This window comes from Anomaloglossus baeobatrachus, chromosome 4 (genome assembly GCF_048569485.1).
Source record: "Anomaloglossus baeobatrachus isolate aAnoBae1 chromosome 4, aAnoBae1.hap1, whole genome shotgun sequence".
NCBI classification, from domain to species: domain Eukaryota; kingdom Metazoa; phylum Chordata; class Amphibia; order Anura; family Aromobatidae; genus Anomaloglossus; species Anomaloglossus baeobatrachus.
The window spans coordinates 658,444,131-658,452,304 of NC_134356.1; positions in this window are offsets into that span (position 1 = coordinate 658,444,131).

The following is an 8,174-nucleotide window of genomic DNA, read 5'->3' on the forward strand; positions in this document are numbered from 1 at the left end:
GCGCCGAGCGCAGGAAGAAGGGGGGCGTGCCTGACAAAGAGCGCGAAGGGAGCGCGCCATCAGAGCAGAGCGCTGTTAACCCCGCGCGACCCGGAAGAAAATTTGAAAAGTGAACGGAGCCTGGTAAGGTTCACTAAGGGGGAGGAAGATGTCCGACTCCGAGGGAGAGCAGGTGGCTGCCATCGCCCAGGGCGCCGCAGCACCGGCCGAAGTAGTCCCAGTTGCCGTTGCCCCAGCCCCCACTATAGCGCCGGTAATGCCGATCACCATGCCGTACATACCAGGAGCAGAATGGCTGCCGCAGTACTCCGGGGAGTCCCATACCTTGAGTGACTTCCGAGAAAGCCTGCACAGCTTATTCCGGGTGTATCCGCTGACTGAGAGCCAGAAGGTGGGCATATTAATGGGACAGCTAGCCGGCGCAGCCCAGTGTGAAGCGAAGTCCTGGCCTGATACAGATAAAGGGACAGCAGCCCAGATACTGGCCAAACTAAAGAGCACTTTTGACACCCGCACCGCAGCAGAGATAAAGATGAGATTCTTTGGGTGCAAGCAACGGGCCACAGACAGCATAAGGGACTATGCCTTAAACTTGCAGGAGGCCCTGAAAGCAGTTAAACAGGTGGACCCAGAGAGTGTACGTGAAGAAGACAAACTCCTAACTGAGCAGTTCATAGAAGGGCTCCTGTCAGACGCCCACAGGACACAGCTGCGTATCATGGTCCTGCAGAACCCTGCTCTGGACTTTGCAAAGTTTAAGGACCAGGCCATCAGGGTACTGAGAGAATCTACACCGAATGACCCAGTACCCCTCCGGCCTCTTGCTATCACGTACCCCGGGGTGGTGCCTGCAACACGAGCCACTGCAGGGGCTGAGGCGCAGTCCCTGGATAAGGATCCCACGGCAGAGCTCAGACAGCAGTTCCAGGAGCTGACCAAGACTGTGGCTGCCCTTGCCAAGACCGTGCAGTCTCTACAAATGACTGCAAAAATCGAGTTGGCCTCCAGCCCAGAAGACGTCCCATGGATGCGACAGAGGAGGATTCCGCCGACCCGAGGCAGAGACACAGACCGGTATGATTCAACAGGACAACCGATCTGCCGCCACTGCAACCAGGCGGGCCACATTGCACGACGCTGTCCTTTAAACGGGCTGAGCCTGGGGCCAGGAGCCAACCCCCAGGTGTGAGGAAGCCCGGCTCAAACCCCAGCCGCAGCAAGTATGTGGGAGGACGACCGGTCCTTCCCATTGTGCTGGATGGGATCCCTTTGAATGCCCTCCTGGATACGGGGTCCCAGGTAACAACCATCCCCCACAAACTGTACAAAAGATATTGGGCTGATTCAGACATTGACCATGGCCCAGATGATGATTTAACGATTGTGGCCAGTAATGGTCAGCCCTTACCTCAAATTGGGTACAAAGAAGTAACCATTAAAGTGGGGCGGGTGGAATTGCCATGTCAGGGGATGATAATTGTAGATATTGATCGCAAAGAATCTGACCCACTGCTAACCCTTGGTACAAATGTGATAGAAAATTGTATTGCCGAAGTGATAATTTTGTTGCAACAGGCGTCTGAAACTGCCAGCTCCGGGCAGCAGCGTGTCCTACAGAGGGAGATCAGAGCCCTGATGAGGAGGCAGCAAGTAGAGCTAGCCGGAGGAGAAATTGGCAGTGTGAGGGTAAGTGAACCCCTCCCCATTGTAATACCCCCAAGAAGTGAAATGTTGATATGGTGTCGGGCAGCAATAGGCCTCAAGGGTCAGGATTACCATGCCTTGGTAGAACCAGTGTATTCAGACAGTAGGCCTGGAGTCCTGATAGCCAGAGGGGTAGCGGACGTCCGCAAGGGGAGAGTGCCCGTCCGTGTCCTGAATTGTGGGGAGGAGGAGGCCAAATTGCCCCGGTACGCCACTGTAGCAAAACTGTACACTGTCAGTAACAATACCATTAAAGCAGTGGAACCCTTGATCCCGTCCGACCAGGCGGAAGACAATGGCTCCAAGGGGCAGCCGGAAGACTGGTGCCAAAAATTACATGTAGGCACCGACTCCACCCCCTCGCACCAAAAGCATGGGGTTTACCGGGTGGTACAGGAGTACGAGCGGGTCTTCAGCAAACACCCCCTAGATTTTGGGCAGGTGAAAGGGGTTAAACATCAAATCCCCACGGGTGATCATCATCCCATTAAAGAGAGATACCGCCCTGTACCCCCCGCACAGTATCAGTGTGCCAAGGAAATGTTACGGGAAATGAAGGAGGCTGGGGTTATCAGAGATAGTTGTAGCCCCTGGGCAGCTCCACTAGTGCTCGTAAAGAAAAAAGATGGTACAATGAGAATGTGTGTAGATTACAGGCAAATTAACCGCATTACACATAAAGATGCTTATCCACTGCCCAGAATAGAGGAGTCACTAACAGCCTTAAAGTCAGCTAACTATTTCTCCACCTTGGATCTCACCAGTGGGTATTGGCAGGTTCCCGTGGCAGAGGCGGACAAAGAGAAGACTGCATTCACGACACCAATGGGTCTCTGTGAGTTCAACTGTATGCCATTCGGGCTCTGCAACGCCCCAGGGACATTCCAAAGGTTGATGGAGTGCTGCTTGGGCCATCACAACTTTGAAACCGTGCTGTTGTACCTGGATGACGTAATAGTCTACTCCAAGACTTATGAGGACCACCTGAAGCACTTAGCAGAAGTGTTTGAATCCTTGTCGAAATATGGCCTGAAGATCAAGCCGTCCAAATGTCACCTCTTGAAGCCAAAGGTACAGTACCTGGGTCATGTGGTCAGCGCAGAAGGTGTGGCACCTGATCCGGAGAAAGTCACTGTAATCAAGGACTGGCCAAGACCCACCACAGTGAAGGAGGTGCGGCAGTTCCTTGGACTGGTGGGCTACTACCGAAGGTTCATTGATGGTTTCACCAAGATAGCAGCGCCCCTTCAAGATCTCCTGGTGGGCCAGCCAAAGCAGGCTAAGAAGCAGAGCCCTCCATTTGAATGGAGCAGCCAACTGGAAACATCCTTTGTCCGGCTGAAAGGGGCTCTCACGGGAGAAGAAATTCTGGCCTACCCTGACTACAGCCAACCGTTTGTACTGTATACAGACGCCAGCAACGTGGGACTGGGAGCAGTTCTGTCCCAGGTACAGGGAGGCAGAGAGAGGGTGATAGCGTACGCCAGTAGGAAGCTTCGGCCCACAGAAAGGAATCCAGAAAACTACAGTTCCTTCAAGCTGGAGTTCCTCGCTATTGTTTGGGCAGTGACTGAACGCTTCAAGCACTATCTGGCATCGGCCAAGTTCACCATCTTCACGGACAACAATCCGCTGACACACCTGGCAACAGCCAAGTTAGGTGCGATGGAACAGCGATGGATGGCCCGGCTGTCTAACTTTGACTTTACCATCAAGTATCGGGCTGGCAAGAAGAATAACAATGCTGATGCGCTGTCCAGAATGCCTCACTTGCCCGAGTCTGGAGAAGACATGGATGAACTCGAAGAGATAGAGTTACCGGCTTTCCATCACCAAGGTGTGTCCCAGTGTGAGCATGCTGTAGGAGTGAAGCGCTCAAGCCAGCACGGGGTCTCGGTCAACCCCTTACTCCACCATAATTGGGAAGAAACACAGAACGGTGACCCGGCCGTGCGATTGGTCAAAGAGAAGCTAGCGCAAGCTGAGACCCATCTTGGCCCAGACGCTCCAGAGGAAGCCCAGCAGCTGTGGAAGGAGAGGGGACGACTGTTCACCTACCAAGGCAAGCTCTGCAAGAGATATGTCAACTATCGAACAAATGAACTTGTCTGGCAGATAGTGGTTCCGCAGAGAGATGCTCCAATGGTCCTAGCAGCGTATCATGATAACGCAGGACACTTCGGGTGGAAGAAGTTGGAAGCCCTACTCCGTGATCGGTTCTATTGGGTGCACATGAGAAAGATGATCGAGAAGTGGTGCCGAGACTGTGGCCCGTGTAACCTGAGGCGGAAAGACGATGCCAGCCAAAGGTCTCCCCTACAGCCAATTGTCACAAAGCAGCCCCTGGAGTTGGTGGCCCTGGACCACGTGAAGTTAACACCAAGCCGGTCAGGCTATGTGTACGCCCTCACCATTGTGGACCATTACTCTCGTTTCCTGGTAGTAGTGCCTGTGAAGGACCAGACAGCCAGGACAGCAGCTAGAGCGTTCCAGGCATCCTTTTGTCGACCTCACGGCTATCCGGAAAGGGTACTGACTGATCAGGGTCCTGCATTCGAGGCTGAAGTGTTCCAAGAGTTCTGTAACATGTACGGTTGTAAGAAAATCCGAACCACACCGTACCACCCCCAAACCAATGGACTGTGCGAGAAAATGAACCATGTGGTTATTGATATGCTGAAGACCCTACCGCTGGAGGAAAGGAACCAATGGCCAGAAAAGTTGCCAGATCTGGTAGACCTGTACAACCACATCCCAGTGAATTCGACCAACTGCAGCCCCGCTTACCTGATGCGAGCCAGACCAGGCAAGTTGCCTGTAGACTTTGAGATGGGGACTGTGTCGCCTGAGGCGGTTCAAGAAATAGAGGATTGGGATACAGAACGGCAGCAGCGGTACCGTAAGGTCCAGGAGTGCGTAGAGAGGAGCCTGTCTCAAGCAAGAACGAGACAAGAACAGCATTACAATCAAACAGCCCCAGCAACTCCCTTAGCACCTGGAGAACAAGTCCTCAAGAAGAAGCGGAAGACGCATAAATTGGATGATCAGTGGGAAAACGAGCCCTACACCATTATCCCCTCCAACTTTGACAATAGTAAGGTATGCCTCATAAGCAAAGATGAAGGCAAGACCTATCAAGCAATTTCCCGAGACCGCCTGAAAGCGTGCCCTGAACGGTGCAGAATCCAAAGAGAAATGGAAGGAGTACAAGGAAGTCCCCAAAGTCAAGAGAAAGGAGGGGAGATGATTCAAACCATCCTTGGAAAGTTCCCCAAAACTTGGACCCGAATAAACAATGCCATAGTGGTACCAGTTTTGACGTTTCCGCAGTTGGTCGAGCCAGAAACAGAAAAGGTTCCGGATCCACCTAAAGAATCGTCCGCTCCAGCACGAGATGACACGCCAGCAGTGGAGCAGGAGGATCAACCCCCTGTCAGTGGTGAACCTGTCATACCCTTGGCGACTCCTAGATCACAAAGGCAACCATCACGCTTACCTATGGGGGTTAGGCCCACCTGTAGTGCTGAGATAGAAGACGCACCACGTAGTCAGGGGCAAACACCAGAGCTACGTAGGTCCCAGCGCAGCACTCGGGGACAACCCCCTCTAAGGTATAGGGAGTCAACTGTATAAGGGAAAGAGTACTTATTAGGATGTAAATAGTTATGCAAAATGTCTGTCATGTTGTGTACAAAATGTTTTCTTTTTCTTTGATTGCGAAAATGGACAATTGGGCCACTGGACTATGGGTGGCCAACACCTAAATTGTTCATAGTTAGCACCAGTGTGCTCAACACCCCTGAAGAAAAACCCGTCCGGCGTGCATAGAGTGGGGTCATCAATGCTCTGACGCACGCCCAGAGCCTACGTTGGGGGTTTGAACGCGGCGGGTCCCCCATGGAGCAGTGTAATGGACACCCGGCAGGGAGCCACACTGGACTCTTATAGTAATGTTTAAGGTTGTAACGTTAAAGTAATTGCGCCTCCCATAATGGGATGAAATGTTCTAACATGTCATGTTTGTCTCTACAGTCCGGGAGTACTGAATTTAACTAAGGGGGAGTGTGGCGCCCCAGGACCTGGCCGCCACAACAGCATTGCCCTCCCAAAAGGGTTAATGCTGAGCCTGGAGGTAATTGGGAGATCTATTGGCCAGTAAGTTAACACTCAACACAGTTCTCCCTCCGGCCAGCAGGGGGAGCTCTGAACCTGGAACTTCAGGGAGCATTCCTTAAGTCTGGCTGGAAGGAGGAAGTGTTAGTTAGTCTGGAGAGACAGGAGTGAAAGAGTGCAGACGCAGAGTAGTGCTGCCTTGTAAACTGGGGCCTAGAGCTGGGATAGCTTGGCCCAGTGAAGCAAGGGGAGCAGAGAGGCACAGCAGAGACTCGGACATCGGAGTCTGTAGTTGCCAGGGCATAAAATCCATCCCTGGTAGCTGAATCCGGAGGGCAGGAGAGCTGTAAGCCCCCTGCCCCAGAAGCAATCTGAAGGTACAACTGCATCCCAAGGGCCTGGTGTGGGCTCCAGCAGAGAAGCACCAGAGAGGGCCTGCGCAGTCTACCACACAGAAGAGGGGACGAACAACAAGTCCCAGCAGCAAGAGGGCAATTGCTAACCCAAAGTGCAGTGTCCTAAAACAGCAGAGAAAGATTAAGGAGTAGGCCTCATACTCAACTGGCCAAAGATCACCCCAGGCACTTCCAGGCCGGCCGGATCATCTATACCATCTGTGACGGTCTCCCTGGACTAAGTTTCTGCCGAGTAAAAGAGGAGAAGGTAAAGAGACTACTGTTTGTGCCTGTTTCTTTCATTGCTTGTCGGCCCTGCACCGTGTTAGTCACGCAGCACCATAGACTTCCACAAGCACCAACTGTGCCCCGGGCATTGCTCCACCTGTGGGGAGCAGTACCAACATTGCTGCCATAATATCATCCCGGTGGCCTCACACAGCAGCGGCGGCTTAATAGCCGCATACCACAGGTGGCGTCACGAACACAAACATTAAAGTCATCAGCCACATATTCTACTGACACCCACCAGGGCCACGGAGCCGGGCCCAGCCACCACTGACTACCACCGCACTAGTCCGGCCCGGCACCGGGTGTCCCATAGCCCTGGGGTGGGCGAGTCATTTACTCAGAGACGAAGAGCTGACCTTAGAGAGATCCATGCAAATCTGCAGGGCTGCAGAGCTGACAAAGCGCAGCCTGAAGATGATGGCAGGCACCAGTGATAATAATGATGATGAGGTACATGCAGTATCTATGAGAGGAAAGACAAGACCAAGCTCCCCTATAAGCACGATCCACTGCAAATTGTGTGGTAAGAGACATGAGAGAGACCAGACCAAGTGTGCAGCATATGGCGAAACCTGCAGGTTATGTGGCAAGAAGAATCATTTCTCAGCTGTCTGCAGGCTGGGAACAAGCAAACAGCATGGACAGGTCCACACTGTGACACCAGACACTGACAGTGCAGAGGACATTACATGGCTACAGCTGCAACCTGCAACAGAGAATGTCAATGTAATCAGGCAGCCAGTAGTCAAGGATGCCAAGCAGCTCTATGCAACCTTCCTGCTGGATGAGAAGCCCATTAGATTTCAGCTGGATTGTGGAGCAAGCGGCAATGTAATTCCAAGTGCTCTGCTGAACAAACAGGTTTCCATTGAGCCAACGGACAAGGTACTGGTGATGTACAACAAAAGTGTTCTGAAACCTATGGGGACATGTAAGCTCAAAATACGGAACCCATGTAACAGGAAAAGTTACAGAGCTGAATTTACCGTGCTGCATGGTGGGAACCATGTACCAATACTGGGAGTAAAAGCAGTGCAGGCAATGGACTTAATAAAAGTACAGTCTCAGAACATTATGTCTGTTGAAGTTTCCCAGGATATACCAAATCCCAAACTAAATGCAGAGCGCAATTTGGACTTTTAAAAAATAAAAATGGAGTATGCTGATTTATTTGAAGGTGATGGATGTTTTGAAGGTAAATACAGGCTAGAAATTGATAAAACCGTGCAGCCTATCAGATTACCTACAAGAAGGGTGCCTGTAGCTTTAATGCAACCACTGAGTAGAGCTACAAGATTTACAGAAAAGAGGCATGATAGCACCAGTCCAGAAGAGCACACATTGGATCAGCAGTTTGGTCATAGTGCAGAAACCATCAGGCAAGTTAAGAATATGAGAAACCAAGGAAAAAATTGTGAAAACATACCCTGCTGTAACTAAATAAAAGCATAGTGCATATAAACATAGGGTACTTAGTAAACACTGTTTTTGATCAAAAAAAGCATAAAGCTATCCCACCAAACATCAAGGTGTACCCAGTTGGGATAGTACCTACACTCTCTAATATTAAAACCTTACCATGGGTCTAAAATAGGCCTCAATGTGGCTAAGGGCTGAGAGCGACCGGGTCCCAACAGGACACACACAGTCAGGGGGATTCACAGAATGAAA